The sequence below is a fragment of the Leptodactylus fuscus genome, chromosome 7 (assembly GCF_031893055.1).
Source record: "Leptodactylus fuscus isolate aLepFus1 chromosome 7, aLepFus1.hap2, whole genome shotgun sequence".
Lineage (NCBI taxonomy): Eukaryota > Metazoa > Chordata > Amphibia > Anura > Leptodactylidae > Leptodactylus > Leptodactylus fuscus.
In genome coordinates, this window is record NC_134271.1 from 73,931,687 (window position 1) to 73,949,496 (window position 17,810).

Consider the following 17,810-nt stretch of genomic DNA (forward strand, 5'->3'; position numbering starts at 1 on the left):
AACTGCTCGTAAAATGATGTACAGAGCCGTGTCTTCAAAGGCGAACTTTGGAAAGTAAATAGATTTGAACTTTCAGCCTCACTTTGTAATCCAGCAGAGACAGAGGCCGTGTAACACATGTGAAGGCGCATTGACCATAATTATGAGGCTGTACGTTATATTATGCTTAGGGATACAGCGTGACTTGTGCATCATTATCAGCAGATATATCCAGAAATCAGACAGCAATTAGAATATTCAGCATTTGTAATCCAGTCCTTGCGTTATTTTATTATATACAGACCAGTCACAAAACCAATACCTAGATCCAGTCATCTATATCAGCCATTTTTAATTTTTTTACCTTCCACCTTCCATTATTTTTTATTTTTCTGTTTACAAAGCTGTATGAGGGCTATTTTTTGCCTTTTGGTACCATGGGGATCAAATTAAAGGAAGGTAATTCAAATTTTTATTTTTTATTTTTTTAAGAGCTGTTTTATTTGAATGTTTCTTTAATAACAGAGATTCTTTTTTAGATTAGCAGAGACTGCAATACTGTATATATGCACAGCAAAAAAAACACTTAAGAAAATATTTGAATATCTTTTTACATTCACAACATTCCATCACACTGTGTATTTGATGAATAAAACAGATACAAATCTCATTCAGGCCAGGGGCACGTAACGTAAACGGCGCAATTTTACTGCAACATTTTGTAGTACCTCCAAAGTGGATGGACTTCTGGCTAATTCCATCTAGACATTGTGTCGCAGCATATCAGTTATACATATGGAAGTTCTGGTGTTTTCACCAGAAGTCCATCTCCAGAAATCTTGATGTTCCTTTGTCGAAGGTGCACAACATAATCAAGAAGTTTACAACCCATGGCACTGTACTGTAGCTAATCTCCCTGGATGTGGACAGAAGAGAAAAATTGATGCAAGGTTGCAACGCAGGATAGTCCAGATGGTGGATAAGTAGCTCCAACCAAGTTCCAAAGAAATTCAAGTTGTCCTACAGGCTCAGGAAGCATAAGTGTTAGCGTGAACTATCTGTTGACATTTCAATGAAATAAAACGCTATGGCAGGAGATCCAGGAGGACCCCACTGCTGACAAAGAGATAAAAATAAGCTAGACTGGAGTTTGCCAAAATGTACGTGAGTAAACCAAAATCCTTCTGGGAAAACATCTTGCAGACAGCTTTTTAGAGCTTTTTGGTAAAGCGCATCATTCTACTGTTTACCGAAAATGGAATGAGTCCTACAAAGAAAAGAACACAGTACCAAGTCAAATATGGTACCTCTTGCTTTACTGTGTGCAAGGCATCATGAAATTTGAAGATTACCAAAGGATTTTTAGGTCGCAATGTAGGACCCAGTGTCGGGGTCTTCCAGCACAACAATGACCACAATTATACATCAAAAAGTACCTAGATATGGATGGAAACAAAACGCTGGAGAGTTCTGAAGTGGCCAGCAATGAATCCCTTGAACATCTTTGGAAGGATCTTAAAATTACCACTAGGAGAAGGAACCCTTCAAATATGAGAGACCTGGAGCAGTTTGCAAAAGAAAGCAGTCCAAAATTCCTTTTGAGAGGTGTAAGAAGCTTTCAGCAAAAGAAGTGATAGTGGTACTGTTCCGTGTCCCTATATCCAAGGTAATAGAAGTAGTACTGTGCATTGCTTATATAAAGGGCAGTACTGCATATATATATATATATATATATATATATATACTGTGTGTGTGTGTGTATATATATATATATATATATATATATATATATATATATATATACACACACAATCCGGACTGTCAGCAACTTGTATGGATGGGAAGTGTCCTTTTATTGGAAAAAGCAGTACACCACGTATAGGTCCACACTGGGACCTTTCTCAAGTGCAGTACACCACGTCTCGGTCCCTGTGTGGACCGATACGTGGTGTACTGCTTTTTCCAATAAAAGGACATTTTCCATCCATACAAGTTGCTGACAGACCGGACTGTTTTTTCTATTGCAAACCCTTTTGCCTGGAGACTGGTTTCTGCCGTGCAATTTGTAGGATAATCCCCAGATTTGCTGGTGCTTTTGCAACTATTTTTCTTTGAAATATATATATATATCTCACACACGTACATCCAACACATATACACCTACTGCAGACATGCTGAGTTGAGTCACATTATTATAAATACTAGCTAGTATCCACAATAATTGTCATGTGCAGAATGAACAGCAGCTAGATGGGATGGGAGTGACTTAGTTGCTTGTAGATTGTCTCAGGTATCTGGATCCATGCTGTCTGCAGTGCATCCCACATTTGCTGGAGAGTACTTGGGGAGGATCCACAGAGTGAACAAAATGATCAAGATGGTCCCACAAATGTTCATTTTGGTTCAAGTCTAGGAAAATATAGAGAGGGCAGTACTTGAATGTCATGGTTGTGATCATACAACCACTGTAGGGAATTTCTAGCAATGTGATATGTTGCATTGTCTTGCTGGAGGATTCCATCTGCCACAGGGAAGACAAACAACATCTATGAGCGTACGTGATCTGCAAAGATGGATTCATAATCAAATAGGTTTTGAGTGCATTTCACATGGATGAGTACAGAGAATTCCATGAAAGAATTCCTCAGACCGTGCTGCAGCTATCACCTTGTGTTCTTCCAAAAATAGTTAAATGGTGTTTGTTCTCTCATGTTTCTCGTCTGAGATGCAAACGTCTATCAGTTCGGTGAAGTAAAAAATGGGATCACTGGAGAAGGCAACACTTTGTCAGTCAGCGGTGGCCCAAGTCCGATACTGCTGTGCAAATTGAAGCCTTTTTTCCAATGCACCTTTCATAAATTCAGTGACCATTCCACTGCTTTGGAGATTGATGCACAGTAGGGTTTGCTGAACTGTTTTAGCCACTGGTAGCCCCACTGGTTCATTTTCACGGTGAGCTGCTCCAATATAGTGTGTTGGTGGGCCTCAAGCACCTGCGTAGCCGATATTCACCTCTCACAAAAATGGCATGTGGTACTCCACAGTTTCTATATCAGTTATTCCCTGTGTTGCCAAATAACCACTCATAATACACTTTTCGGAATTCACCACATTAGCATGCAAACTGTTCACAAACTGTGCTGTTTGAGAAATCTTGCCACCCTTGGCACATAACCCAATAATCATCCCTCTTTAAACACTGATAAGTTGGTCCATTTACCCATGACAATAAGTGATACTGTATGTGTTCAGACAACCTCTTGTATGCCTTATATACCCAACAAGTCATCTCACGACACGTCTCTTCCTTCTACATTCCCGATGTTGAAAGTAACAGGTGTTAACAATAATGCAACTGCACTGTGCATATATACTAACAAAACACATATACATCTCACATATGTTCACCTAGTATACAAACACTTTAACAGACCCCCCCCCTTCTCTTCGTCTCGGAGCCTTCTTATTCCTTTGGCTCAGAATCCTTTTGGTCATGTGATGTCATCACATGATGCGTTCTGCAAAGGTCCTGTTGTTAAAGGATAAAAAAGACCACAGTTATGTAGAATTTTTCCCTCATACACAGATGTGTACAGGGCTGTATAGGAGCCCAGGGCATCAGGCTCAACTGCTGCTCCCTTCAGTCCTGGGAAAGAGCCACCTAAGCCACCAGAGACTCACGTCACTTCACAAGCATAGCAGCTGATCTTTTTGCAAGATTTTCAGGATGTATAGAAACCTGAATTACTGTATGTCCTGAACAATGGACCCGTATTATTTCTTTCCAAAATATGTTCCATTGTTAAGGAACCTTTATTACCTAATACTGATTCATATAATGCAGGCCTATAGCAGAATGTACAAATCATTTTAATTGCAGATTATTTGTACATCTCTACCAAGGACTTAAACAAAATATATTAATGATGTCTGCCAAGTGGTGATCAGCGGAAACTGGCTTCCAGACAATCATTTCAGTCTGCAAACGGCACATCTAATAATAATGACTACTTAGCAATGAACATACAGTTTATAGGCACAGTCTGTTCTGCAATAGAGTTGTTTAATGTCTAAGCCAAGAGGTGATAGAGTTACTGCTTCTTTTCTTGTTATAAGGTTAGACGTCGTCAGTGAGTCATTCTGAGTGTTGGACAGGCCTGTAGGTTACCATCAGTCTACACCGTGCACTTTAATAACCATATGTTTATCCATTTATATGCTATGCTTCATCCTGTTTTTTTATATGTCACGGGCCCTCACTACACAGCAGAGAAAGGACTTAAGTTTACCCAAGACGGAAGATCAATTACTGTCAAATTATTAGTCCACTTTACTTTTCTGCTACCACTTTACCAGTTTCCACTTGTGATGAATGAGTGTGTGTTTTTATTTTATCTTAGGAAATCTGGCCAGGATCACATTCACGATTAAGCCTTCCCAGTAGCAACACATAGACCGCCAGGATTTAAAGAAGCAATCCAATAAGTAAGGATAGTAGACGCATGTGCAATCATAACCACTCAATACATTGATCTAAGAAAAGTTCAAATGATTTTTTCACATTTTCTTAATATTATGTAACCAATGCATATTCCTGTTCATGTCTAGGAACAATTAAAATTCCCTGTGGTTTTCCTTTGTTAGCTCTGCACTTGGCAGAATTTTTTGTTGTATTTCTGTTATACACATCGCAATGTTAGAGGAGGAAGTACATGGCACAACTAGGTTAGTGTACCTATATTCCATGGAAAGAGGATATGGTTTATCAAAGGTGAATTAATGCCTGGTCCACATCTGCGTTCGGTATTCTGTTTGGGGAGTCCGCTTGGGGACCCTCCGAACGGAATATCGAAGGCATTAAAAAGTGGTGAGCAATGAAAGCACATGGACGCCATAGACTACAATGGGGTCCATATGTTTTCTGCATGGTGTCCGCACTAATCATGCAGAGAGGCAAGTAGTTCTTGAACCCTGTGGAAATCACACAGACCCCATTATAGTCTATGGGCTCTGTATGCTTTCATAACGAAGTGCTTTTTAATGCGATCATTTAGCTCCCATCTGGTATAGATTTCCATTCTGAAGTGCCATCTTGCAGGCCAGAGTCTCTTGATAAATCAGACATGCCTTGTGACTGTCAGGCCCTTTATTGAGCCTGGCATTTCGTACATCAGTCTTAATAAATCTGCCCCTATGTGTCTGATTTGCATCTGCTCATGTGAACGTACACTTAGAGTAATCTTAATGGAATAAGCCAACTGTACTTTTAGCCCAGGTGGCACAAATACATATCATGCTTTTCAGTTAATAGGAGAAATTAATGGACACAGTAAATAGCAAAATCTAGTTACCAGTCCACTGTGAGGGGAACGCTGCCCCTGTGCTTCACACTACTGTCAGCAATGACTGACAGACTGCTATTTATTAATGTATATCCCATGATTATGGAGGAGATAAAACCCACAATCATAACCTCCCTGCTGTGACGAAATGACCAAAACCATCACCACAGTCATCCAACCAAGAAAGCCAGCACAGAACCAAAGGGGATTACTTTCTAACTTCTTCTAAACCTAAGAAATGTGGACCACCCATCCTAAATTTTATGAGCAGGTCTCATCTCTAGATTAAGTACCACTTATCTGTTGTCAATGACCTTTTAGCATGCCAGGCCTACACTGTAATCATTCCTGTTCAATTGCTATATAACATTCATAGCTGCTTTTTAATTTTTTATAAGTCTCCTAAAGCAGACCGTAAAACGTACATTGATAATTTCATAGTACATAGAACATCTCCACTCTTATTTAGCTCACCATGTATAGATGCTGCAATAGACAAACACTACCAGTTGGGTGCAAAGAAAGTACCATCAGCTCGTGAGACAACAGGAACAGGAGACTCCAGCACACATATGATCCAATATAAAAGGAGCAGAAAAACTAATGTGTCCCATTAGACAGCTATGATGAAGGGCATATGTCTGCCTGAAACACGTTAGAATTCCTGCCTGTATGTGGTTTTAATTGGCACAGATAAATGCTCCATTTTTATTGGATGAAAAGTGTTCAGGACTCTCCTCCTGTTGCTATTGATAGTTTCATCTGCGACTGCTCTGCAGGTGGATGCCTTCTCTTCTGGAAGTACCAGCAATAGCAACAGAAGCTGTATTGTTGAGACTTTTATGAGTGACACAGTGAAAATCAATTTATCATATTGTGCAGTATTTAGAGTGACATTATTGTTAATTTGTTTTTTCTCTTAACCTTTACCAAAACCACATCCATATAGAGCATATTCTCCCTGGCCATCAGCCCTAACCAAGTACATGTTAAAATCCTTTATATTATTCATCTTCCTTAGGTGCAGAGTACGCCAACGGATGAGCCTCACACACACACAGAAATGCACGGGACCACAGAGCCACCCTTGTTGTAGAGACAAATTAATTCCAAAGGATCCAATTGGGAGAGAGACACATATGTTATGAGCTGCGGTGAAAAGAAAATAATTTCGGAAGTAGGGCTTGTTTGTTTGTTAATGTGGTTTTCCTTACCAACACTTCATCTGGAGGCCTGAAATGAACCCATGGGTGTGGCACTGACTCTAGTATTTGTTGTTAATCTCATACATTACATGCATTTTAAGCATCCTAAATCCCTAATGCTGGATGTACATCTGTTGTGTTAAAGAAAGAGAAAAATGTAACGGAAGTTGAAGATGAATTAGTTACATGAAGGACACCAATGGATCCTGACTAGAGATGAGCGAACAGTGTTCTATCGAACACATGTTCGATCGGATATCAGGGTGTTCGCCATGTTCGAATCGAATCGAACACCGCGTGGTAAAGTGCGCCAAAATTCGATTCCCCTCCCACCTTCCCTGGCGCCTTTTTTGCACCAATAACAGCGCAGGGGAGGTGGGACAGGAACTACGACACCGGGGGCATTGAAAAAAATTGGAAAAAGTCATTGGCTGCCGAAATCAGGTGACCTCCATTTTAGACGAATAGTGGATTTCAAATCCGGGTCATATGAGAATGTGAACTTTGTGACTATGAGACAGGGATAGCTGTACAGGCAGGGATAGCTAGGGATAACCATTATTTAGGGGGGAATGTTATTAAAAATAACTTTTTGGGGCTCTATCGGGTGTGTAATTGTGATTTTTGTGAGATAAACTTTTTCCCATAGGGATGCATTGGCCAGCGCTGATTGGCCGAATTCCGTGCTCTGGCCAATCAGTGCTGGCCAATGCATTCTATTAGCTTGATGAAGCAGAGTGTGCACAAGGGTTCAAGCGCACCCTCTGCTCTGATGTAGCAGAGCCGAGGCTGCACAAGGGTTCAAGCGCACCCTCGGCTCTGATGTAGGAGAGCCGAGGGTGCGCTTGAACCCTTGTGCACACTCTGCTTCATCAAGCTAATAGAATGCATTGGCCAGCGCTGATTGGCCAATGTATTCTATTAGCCTGATGAAGTAGAGCTGAATGTGTGTGCTAAGCACACACATTCAGCTCTACTTCATCGGGCTAATAGAATGCATTGGCCAGCGCTGATTGGCCAGAGTACGGAACTCAACCAATCAGCGCTGGCTCTGCTGGAGGAGGCGGAGTCTAAGATCGCTCCACACCAGTCTCCATTCAGGTCCGACCTTAGACTCCGCCTCCTCCGGCAGAGCCAGCGCTGATTGGCTGAAGGCTGGCCAATGCATTCCTATGCGAATGCAGAGACTTAGCAGTGCTGAGTCAGTTTTGCTCAACTACACATCTGATGCACACTCGGCACTGCTACATCAGATGTAGCAATCTGATGCAGCAGAGCCGAGGGTGCACTAGAACCCCTGTGCAAACTCAGTTCACGCTAATAGAATGCATTGGCCAGCGCTGATTGGCCAATGCATTCTATTAGCCCGATGAAGTAGAGCTGAATGTGTGTGCTAAGCACACACATTCAGCACTGCTTCATCACGCCAATACAATGCATTAGCCAGTGCTGATTGGCCAGAGTACAGAATTCGGCCAATCAGCGCTGGCTCTGCTGGAGGAGGCGGAGTCTAAGGTCGGACCTGAATGGAGACTGGTGTGGAGCGATCTTAGACTCCGCCTCCTCCAGCAGAGCCAGCGCTGATTGGCCGAATTCCGTACTCTGGCCAATCAGCGCTGGCCAATGCATTCTATTAGCCCGATGAAGTAGAGCTGAATGTGTGTGCTAAGCACACACATTCAGCACTGCTTCATCACGCCAATACAATGCATTAGCCAGTGCTGATTGGCCAGAGTACGGAATTCGGCCAATCAGCGCTGGCTCTGCTGGAGGAGGCGGAGTCTAAGGTCGGACCTGAATGGAGACTGGTGTGGAGCGATCTTAGACTCCGCCTCCTCCAGCAGAGCCAGCGCTGATTGGCCGAATTCCGTACTCTGGCCAATCAGCACTGGCTAATGCATTGTATTGGCGTGATGAAGCAGTGCTGAATGTGTGTGCTTAGCACACACATTCAGCTCTACTTCATCGGGCTAATAGAATGCATTGGCCAGCGCTGATTGGCCGAATTCCGTACTCTGGCCAATCAGCACTGGCTAATGCATTGTATTGGCGTGATGAAGCAGTGCTGAATGTGTGTGCTTAGCACACACATTCAGCTCTACTTCATCGGGCTAATAGAATGCATTGGCCAGCGCTGATTGGCCAGAGTACGGAATTCGGCCAATCAGCGCTGGCTCTGCTGGAGGAGGCGGAGTCTAAGATCGCTCCACACCAGTCTCCATTCAGGTCCGACCTTAGACTCCGCCTCCTCCAGCAGAGCCAGCGCTGATTGGCCGAATTCCGTACTCTGGCCAATCAGCACTGGCTAATGCATTGTATTGGCGTGATGAAGCAGTGCTGAATGTGTGTGCTTAGCACACACATTCAGCTCTACTTCATCGGGCTAATAGAATGCATTGGCCAGCGCTGATTGGCCGAATTCCGTACTCTGGCCAATCAGCACTGGCTAATGCATTGTATTGGCGTGATGAAGCAGTGCTGAATGAGTGTGCTTAGCACACACATTCAGCTCTACTTCATCGGGCTAATAGAATGCATTGGCCAATCAGCGCTGGCCAATGCATTCTATTAGCGTGAACTGAGTTTGCACAGGGGTTCTAGTGCACCCTCGGCTCTGCTACATCAGATTGCTACATCTGATGTAGCAGTGCCGAGTGTGCATCAGATGTGTAGTTGAGCAAAACTGACTCAGCACTGCTAAGTCTCTGCATTCGCATAGGAATGCATTGGCCAGCCTTCGGCCAATCAGCGCTGGCTCTGCCGGAGGAGGCGGAGTCTAAGGTCGGACCTGAATGGAGACTGGTGTGGAGCGATCTTAGACTCCGCCTCCTCCAGCAGAGCCAGCGCTGATTGGTCGAGTTCCGTACTCTGGCCAATCAGCACTGGCCAATGCATTTCTATGGGGAAAAGTTAGCTTGCGAAAATCGCAAACTGACAGGGATTTCCATGAAATAAAGTGACTTTTATGCCCCCAGACATGCTTCCCCTGCTGTCCCAGTGTCATTCCAGAGTGTTGGTATCATTTCCTGGGGTGTCATAGTGGACTTGGTGACCCTCCAGACACGAATTTGGGTTTCCCCCTTAACGAGTTTATGTTCCCCATAGACTATAATGGGGTTCGAAACCCATTCGAACACTTGAACAGTGAGCGGCTGTTCGAATCGAATTTCGAACCTCGAACATTTTAGTGTTCGCTCATCTCTAATCCTGACATATCCTGTAGACTAGAATGAGGTCTATCAGGTTTCAATTAATGTGTCCGTCATTTACCAAACAAAAAAACAGAGCTTGCAGGACGTTTTGTTCCGGGAAGTCAGAGACAACTTGGACTGCGCTGAGGGTGTGGCAGTGCTGGCAAACTGGATATGATGAAGTATATAGCAGATCAAGTTTGATATTGCAGAGTTGAAGGCTCCAGCGATGAAGGCAAGTGATAAGGCACAGCTGTAGTTGTATTAAAGGGTTATTCCCTCCTTGTCAAATTGCTGTCAGCATTGAAATCACTGTTCCTAAGTCCTGAACCCCTAGAGAGGGACTTACGGAAACAGGCAACCAATGCTGTGCTATTCTATTTCTGTAACTCTCATGGAGTTGAATGTGAACTTCAGATACAGCCTAACACAGCTGAACTACACTGTTTCCATAGCTCCACAGTTATGGAAACAACAAAGTGACTTAAGAGTCTTAAAGCTCCTGAGCTCCAATGCAAAATTTGTAATGGGACCCCTACCTACCATGTGCCAATCAGAATAGTTGTATATGTTATGTGGCAAAGGAACCTTTGTGATCCCCCCCCCCCCCCAGGGCCCAGAACCAACTGTTACCTTGGGGTTTGGACTTAGGAGCAAATATCCCCATATGTGTTTTAGACACATAAAGCAAACAAGCAACCTGTTCATCTTGTCAAATTGCTGTCAACATGGGAATAACTACTCTTAAAGCCCCTTGCAGACGACCGTGTGAAATGTCAGTATGCTGTCCAGGTTTTTCACGGATTGCACACTGACCCATTCATTTCTATGGGCCGTGCACATGACCATAAATTACACGATCCAGGCCACAAAATATGGAACAGGTCCTATTCCTATCCGATTTTGCGGCTCCTATTTATTGAATGAATGGGTACGCAGAAGCACAACCGATGCACAGGCAGAGCAGGGATGAAATCCATGCGCTGCTCGTGTGCCGTTCATGGTTTTCATTCATGGCTGGCGGTAAACACATGGTCATATACAACCAGCCTACATCCCTATATTCAAACAAGACCTGACCTCACATAGGGCCTATACTTATTGCGACAGATTTATTATACATTTTACACCATTTTGGGGAGTAATATGTATAATAATAATTGTAACACATTGAAAGCCATCAAACGCGTGTATCACATTGAAAGCAATAGGGAAAAAAGCCTCCCATTGATTTCAATGGGGAGCGCACCTATGCCGGCACCCATAGAAATCAATGGGAGCTGTTTTTTACACGCTCATTCTGAACAAGTTTTACATTCAGAATGAGCGGAGTGTATACTCCGTGTGAAGGGTCCTAAAGGCTGGAAAATGCTATTTCAAATTATCCATTAAAAGTGAACCCTGGTGTGTTACAAAGTGCAAATCACAGTCTCTTCTGCAGATTCTGTGCCACAGGGGGCACGTTGCAATATCTATTATGCGGTCTTTTCTTTTTAATACTTGACTCCATTTTGGAACTTCATTGCAAGTTATAATATAAGACCAAGAGCATATTCAGAATAGTATGCATTTCTTATGAAGGTGTTTTGTCAACCATCTTCTTCTCTATAGTTATACTGGATCTGCGGAGTCTATTAAGAACATCTTCCAGTGCAAATCATTATGTGCTTTCAGCTCTAAATTCAGGTGAAAGGAACACATATAGGGCCATGAAACAATGAAGTAAAATCTATGTTACGCTGAATGCACGTGTCATTTGGGAAGATAAAGGTTATTATTGTTAAAAGATTCACTTAGCTGTGTAACGCATTTATCTACCATTAGAATGATTATACCGCCAGATCTATTAAATCATCAAACATTACAATATGATACTGTTCACAATAGTCTACATTCAGCAGCAGATAACATATCCATATACTTCATATACTGTATATACTTGAGTATAAGCCAACAGCACATTTTTCATGCTGAAAAAGCTCTTCTCGGCTTATACACGAGTCAGGGTGTACGGAACACAGAAAACTGGAAGGGGGAGGTCCTTTAGTGCTACTGTTCTGTGATTGGCTTGTCATGAGGTGACTGTGATGTCATCAAAGGTCCTGTAGCAACTGGTATGTAACATCTGCAGATAAGGTTGAGTCTAAATCCTAGTAGCTCCGCCCACACCAGAGTCCGATCACATGATCACGACGTCATTAGAGGTCCTTTAGCACACTAGGATTTAGCATCTACCCTGCTTATGAGTGGCCAGAATTCATTGTGTCTTATGGAAGATGTCTGTTGTATGGAGGAGAGGAAGCTACAGTAAAGTGACAGTAAAACACACACGTACCTGCTGGTGTTACTATTCCTAGTAATGTCAGGCATTTGGGGTTATTAATTTAGTTTCAGTAACTCCATGTGCCTCACACTAATAACAGTTAACCCCATCATGTCCCTCATATTAACCCCTGTGTGCCCCATATAAGGGTTACTAATATGAGACACATGAGGGTACTAATGAAGGACCTTAATTATGAAGATACCTAATTATTACCTCCATACGTGCCACATATCAGTAACTGCAATGGTGGTTCCCCCCCCCCCCCCCCCTCCCCTTCCCTCGGCTTATACTCGAGTCAATAAGTTTTCCCAGTTTTTTGTGGTAAAATTAGAGGTCTCGTCTTATATTCGGGTTGGGTCGAGTATATACGGTAATTCAATGAATTTTATATCTGCTTGGTGTATAAGCCTTGTCCGGACCTAACTAGTAAGGCGGTCCGAGTTAGTTTGATACATATATGTTTCCTAGTGGTATAGATACTACATACTGTATGTCTCCTTTTACCATCTGTCACATGCAGCTATATGAATACAAACAACTTGAGCTCAGTTGTCGTACATCTCTAAGTGCAATGTGCAGCTATTCATAATTACATACAGTAACACAAACAGAAAGGATTTGCTATAAGTGTAGTATAGAAAATTAAAACAGTTTGGGTATCGGATAGCCATTTTTCTTCTAGTTTCTAAAGCGCTCACACATCGTGCCTAAGAAAATAACCAATGAAATTTGCAGCAGAGGATTGGATGCAAAGAAGGACAAAGGGCCCCTCATAGTATTTGGCAAATTGAAGACAGGTCACACAAAGTTAAAGAACTATTTTAAATGCAAATGTCTATTGTAATACCGACGTTTAGTAGTGTGTAAAGAAATGTATCTATCCCAGATGTTTCCACTCATGCCATGACGCTAAAAAACTTTCCATTCCATTCTAGATCCCTGTAACAGGGCTGATTGGGGCTGTAAACTATGATCTGTCTGGGGAAGATCCTCATATAATTCCCAGGTAAATGACCTAGAATATAGTGATAAATCAGACATGGAAGACATTACTGCAGTCTGCTTAATAGGCTCATGTTGTAATGACTTCTCAGAGGCCTTCAATTCAGGCAGTCCTTGTCGAGAGCAAGTTATGAGGCCAAAATAATTATAAGCTATTGAAGAGGTTGTTAGTGGCTTAGTGAACATACCTTTTTGTGTTTTCATCATGTTATTAGGCATATTATAGAGCAGGAGATGTTGAACAGATTCTAGTTTTGTGGAAAATATTCAATATAACTTTATATAATTATTCATTTAAATCTCTTCATTTTGGGTTTAGGAGTCCATTGGGTGGTCTTAAACAGTGACTGACAACCCTTCCTGTACTGGCATATAGCTATGGGGGTTGCAGTAGTAGCAGCTGTGACTGGACCCAGAAGCTCTCAGGTCATTTTCATCACTTCTGATTTCTTTTTATGGATGGCCTCGTGTGCATTGTAAATTTATGACACTGCCCTTTGGAAGGTTGGAATGAGAAGATTTATGATACACAGACTTCCACTATTAGAAAGGAGAAAATCAATCCTTTTATTGCAAAAGCATGTAGTCAAGTAAGGATTCTATGGGGGATACCGTGGCACAAAATGGAGCATAATTATTATGATGGGAGCACAGACAGGATGCAAATAATATGAAGCTTCTGTGCAGAAGTGTTCATGGTGGCCTTGGCCCATAGAATGGGAGAGGGAAATGGAAATGCTGATAGAATGTACGACTGGAATATAAATGACGGTTATGAGGATGAGTTTCAAAGGAGGGCCAAGGCTGAGCTTCTGCACCAGGGTCCATAAGCCTTTAGCAACATTCCTGCTTTCCTGTGCGATCACATACAAAGATACATGTCTGTCACCAAGATGAACCACCCATAGGACTCCTAAGCATATGAAGAGTTGGTGTTTATAGGTCTGTCACCAGACCCCAGCATATCAATCCAGCCTCACAGATAGATAAGTTAGTGTCTCCCCTTGGGAAGCCTCCATTGCCTAGATATCGCCCTTTTTGTCAATATGCAAACAAACTCTTTGGATCAATGAGAATGTTGCTGCTTTAAAGCAATAGCAACATCACCATTGAGCCAAAGAGCTCATCTGCATCTTGAGAAAACAGGGATATCTCAGCACAAATTCACCAAGGGAAAACACTGTTTGACTCAGGTGACTCTAACCTATCCATCTGAGGGGCAGGGTTGATATGCTGGGTTCTGGTGGCAGGCTCCCTTTAAATGAAAAACTGACAGAATATATAACTTTGTGGGAAAATCCTCAGTATATCAATCTGCACAGTTCCTTCAGCTCTATATAACGCTGACCGCAGATCAGACACCATATTCACACTGGCAGATTTCCTTTAAACCACATCTAAGAATCGGTGTCCATCATCAGATCTCTACGTCAGCACCATATCCAGCATGGCAAATAGCACAGAATCCAGACTTTATTAAAAAGCCTTAACCCTGCCAGCGCCAATACTTTTTGCTCATTACTAAACCTTAAAAGAAAGGTTGTTCTTGTCTGTCCAAAGCAAGTTTGTTTGGGAGCCAAAATTAACATCACCTCAAATCTGGCTAATTTATTTATGCTGAGGGAGGACAGAAAATTCCATTAGGCCAAAATGTCAGTTTCAAAAGACCTGCCAGCAAACCTTACTACTGTTCTGTAGAAATATTACTCACCGGCGCAACAATCTTCTCTTCAATCTATGAGCCTACCACAACTCAGACTTCTGCATAAACTGGACTGAAGCTTGTGTTCTTCTAAATTTCACTTTCTTATTAAGACACTTCCTTTTTAAGAGGGGTCTGCCAACAATAAATTGGATATAAAGCTAATCTCAGTACCATGTGAAGGTGACTCTACAGTTTCCAAATATGTCTCCGTTATTCAGCGTTGAAGTCCCTGCTTCTCTCTCCTCTGGCTGTGTGAAGAAGAACACCAAAGTCGGCACCTGGCGTTCTTCTGTGACGTCACGTACCTGGGGTCAACGCTGAGGCTTGTGATAGTGATGACATCATGACACTAGGTTGCCCATGTCACCAATGAGGCTTAATCACAGGCCTCAGCGTTGACCCCTGGCATGTGATATCACAGAAGAGCACCAGACACTGGCTCTGACACTCTTCTGAGACGTCATGTGCATGGAGGAGAAAGAAGAAGATCACCAGATGTTTATTTTTACAGCAATAAAAATGACAAGCACTGATCAAAAATGTAAAAAAAAGATGTGTTACCGAAAGTAAAAAATGCAACTGAGTAATGGCACCCTAATTCCTGTCAATACATTTTACCAACCCATGCGTGGATGGTCCCAGAGCCTTCTGGGATATGCTACACAACAACATCATGCTATAGGCAGTGTCAACTGCATTAAGAAATGTTGACCCACTCCCGCATATAAAATGTGGCCGCATGGCAAGTATACCATCTACTGTAAGAAAACGCAGGACCGGGTTTCAGTTGACATATGAAAATTTGATCCTGCATTCACTGAAAAGAAGGATGCACATTCTTTTTCAGCATAGACTTGCCACCAAATTGCATCACAATCATTGTAATTTGGACCTAACTGTCCCCAGTCACCATGTAGCTTTTGGAAATTGCTTATGTTCTATTTCAGTCCTTTTCCTCAGCTAGAACCCAATGGTGACCCCGGCGTTCCTTGATGCAACATGCTGTGAGTCACCTCTTGGCTACTACATCACCCTATGCTCTCATGCTCAGGTTTTGGTGATATTCAACAAGTATAGTCAATCCTGTACCCCAGATTACAAATTGACCTTAGAGTTTTGTTTCACATCTGTATCTGCTATCTTGTTTAGGATGTGTCCCCTTCTGAAGCACTTTCTATAACTTTGTTATATCCTAAAGTTGATTATTTCAACTATTCATACCATTCTAGATATAACCTGCAATGACCTCTTTCTAGAGATGCAATGAAGGCAAACTTCTTACAAACTAAATCTATGGACATGTTCTCAGTATTTTCTTATTTAGTCAAGTCTGTTGTGCTGCATGTAATAAAGCTAAACATCGATATTCTGCTAATGTTATGGCTGCGTTTCAATTTTTTTAACTGCATTTTTATGCAGCTGCCATGCAATAAGCATGCTGAATATAGAAGGGAAAGTCCTTTGTAATCTCAGCTTTGATCAGCAGAGGGCACTGTAGCCATCACACATGTCAGGTCTGACAGCTCAGTGTACTACTAACCATGTGGAACCAACCATAGTTATAGATCACTAGATACTGACTTGCAAGGTGAAGACAAATTAGATGACTGGACGCTTTTAACACCTTTACTGTGAAACAGATGCATCTTCTCTCAGAAGGAAACCTCATTTTGTGTGTTTGCTGAAGTCTCCTGTCTCCACTAGAAAAGGCAGGCCATTGATATAACTGGTTACACCAAAGGTCTGATTCTATTACATTACTATTCCTTTGTGAAAAGAGTCATCACCAGCTAATGTCATTCTTAGTTCTATATTTGGAAAACCGTCTCCACCAAAAATAAAGTGTAAATTAGTTTTTATTTGCATCTTTCGCCATAAACTTTTAAGGGTGAAATCCTCTACAACCACTTATGATTGATTCTTCATTTTGATGAATCTCTTGTCTTGAGCAGGGAAAGTGTTAAAAAAAAAAAAAATTAGCAATTCAATTTTGGAACCCTTTTCTTTCCCCGCCTTCTAATTCATTCCATGCCAACGATTACAAATCAGAGACAGAGAGCCATACTTTATATCAGGCCAGCATAACCATCAATTAAAAGCAGAATTCCAGGACATGCTGCTTGCCATTGCACAGCTGAAGTCACTTTATACTAAGGACTGCATTCACATGGCAGCTTAACAAGCAAAATCTCACAATTTAACCTCATTGTGGCTGGTGAAAGTCAGAGCAGAAGAGTTTGGATTAACAGCCCCTAACATCCCTCGAGCGTTTGGCTGTCTACTTATATGTCATTCAAGAGCCTCAGAGAGGGAAAATTTCATTCTTGGCAGAGTTTGCTGCGGTTCCTGATGAGTTTAAACAGCAGCGTGAAGTCAGGGCTTGTGGTCGGGTGCCATATCGACAATTAGACATGTCTTTTGCTGAACTATCCTGAACAAATTAATTTAATTTCCTCTTATCAATCTGAGCCTCGTGTCTTAGAGGTCTACAGCTGCATATCATGAAGCGATTGAAGATGACCTGATTGTCTTTGGCTTGGCCATTAGCTAATGTTTTTTAAGAAGAGGGCTCTATTTAAAGGAACACTCCAGTGATTTTTTTTTTTTGTGACTCATTATATTGTCTCAAAGACTATCCTCTTAATAATAATAATTGCCTATACAACTATAATTTACTTATCCTGCTTTCACCTTCTTCAATAAGTCACATAATCACATTGTGACCTGTTTTTTCTTGCATTGCTTGCTGTGTAGAGGAGGTCTGTCTCTGCTGTCTGTAGAAATTATTGGGAGCTACCATTTCACCTTAGATTCAGCAAAGTCGCATCCCCTGTCATTCTTCCCTACGTCTTCTGTCATAATGCTGCCATTACCTTCCCCAGCAGCGTTGGGTGCAGCTTTCAGGTCTGTGGGGGGCATCATGCTCGCAGTGTAAGGGAGCCTTCACATGGAATTTATGCTCGCTCATTCTGAACGTAAACTCAGAGTGAGCGGCTTAAAAAACAGATCCCATTGACTTGAATGGGTGCCAGCATATGCGCGTATCACATTGAAAACAAT

At 42.0% G+C, this 17,810-nt stretch overlaps 1 long non-coding RNA gene across 1 annotated transcript in view; it reads right to left on the reverse strand.

The window, feature by feature from the left end:
* Positions 1 to 17,810, reverse strand: part of LOC142213715 (uncharacterized) — a 111,363-nt gene that overhangs the window by 25,225 nt on the left and 68,328 nt on the right. The gene's annotated exons all lie outside the window — the stretch shown is intronic.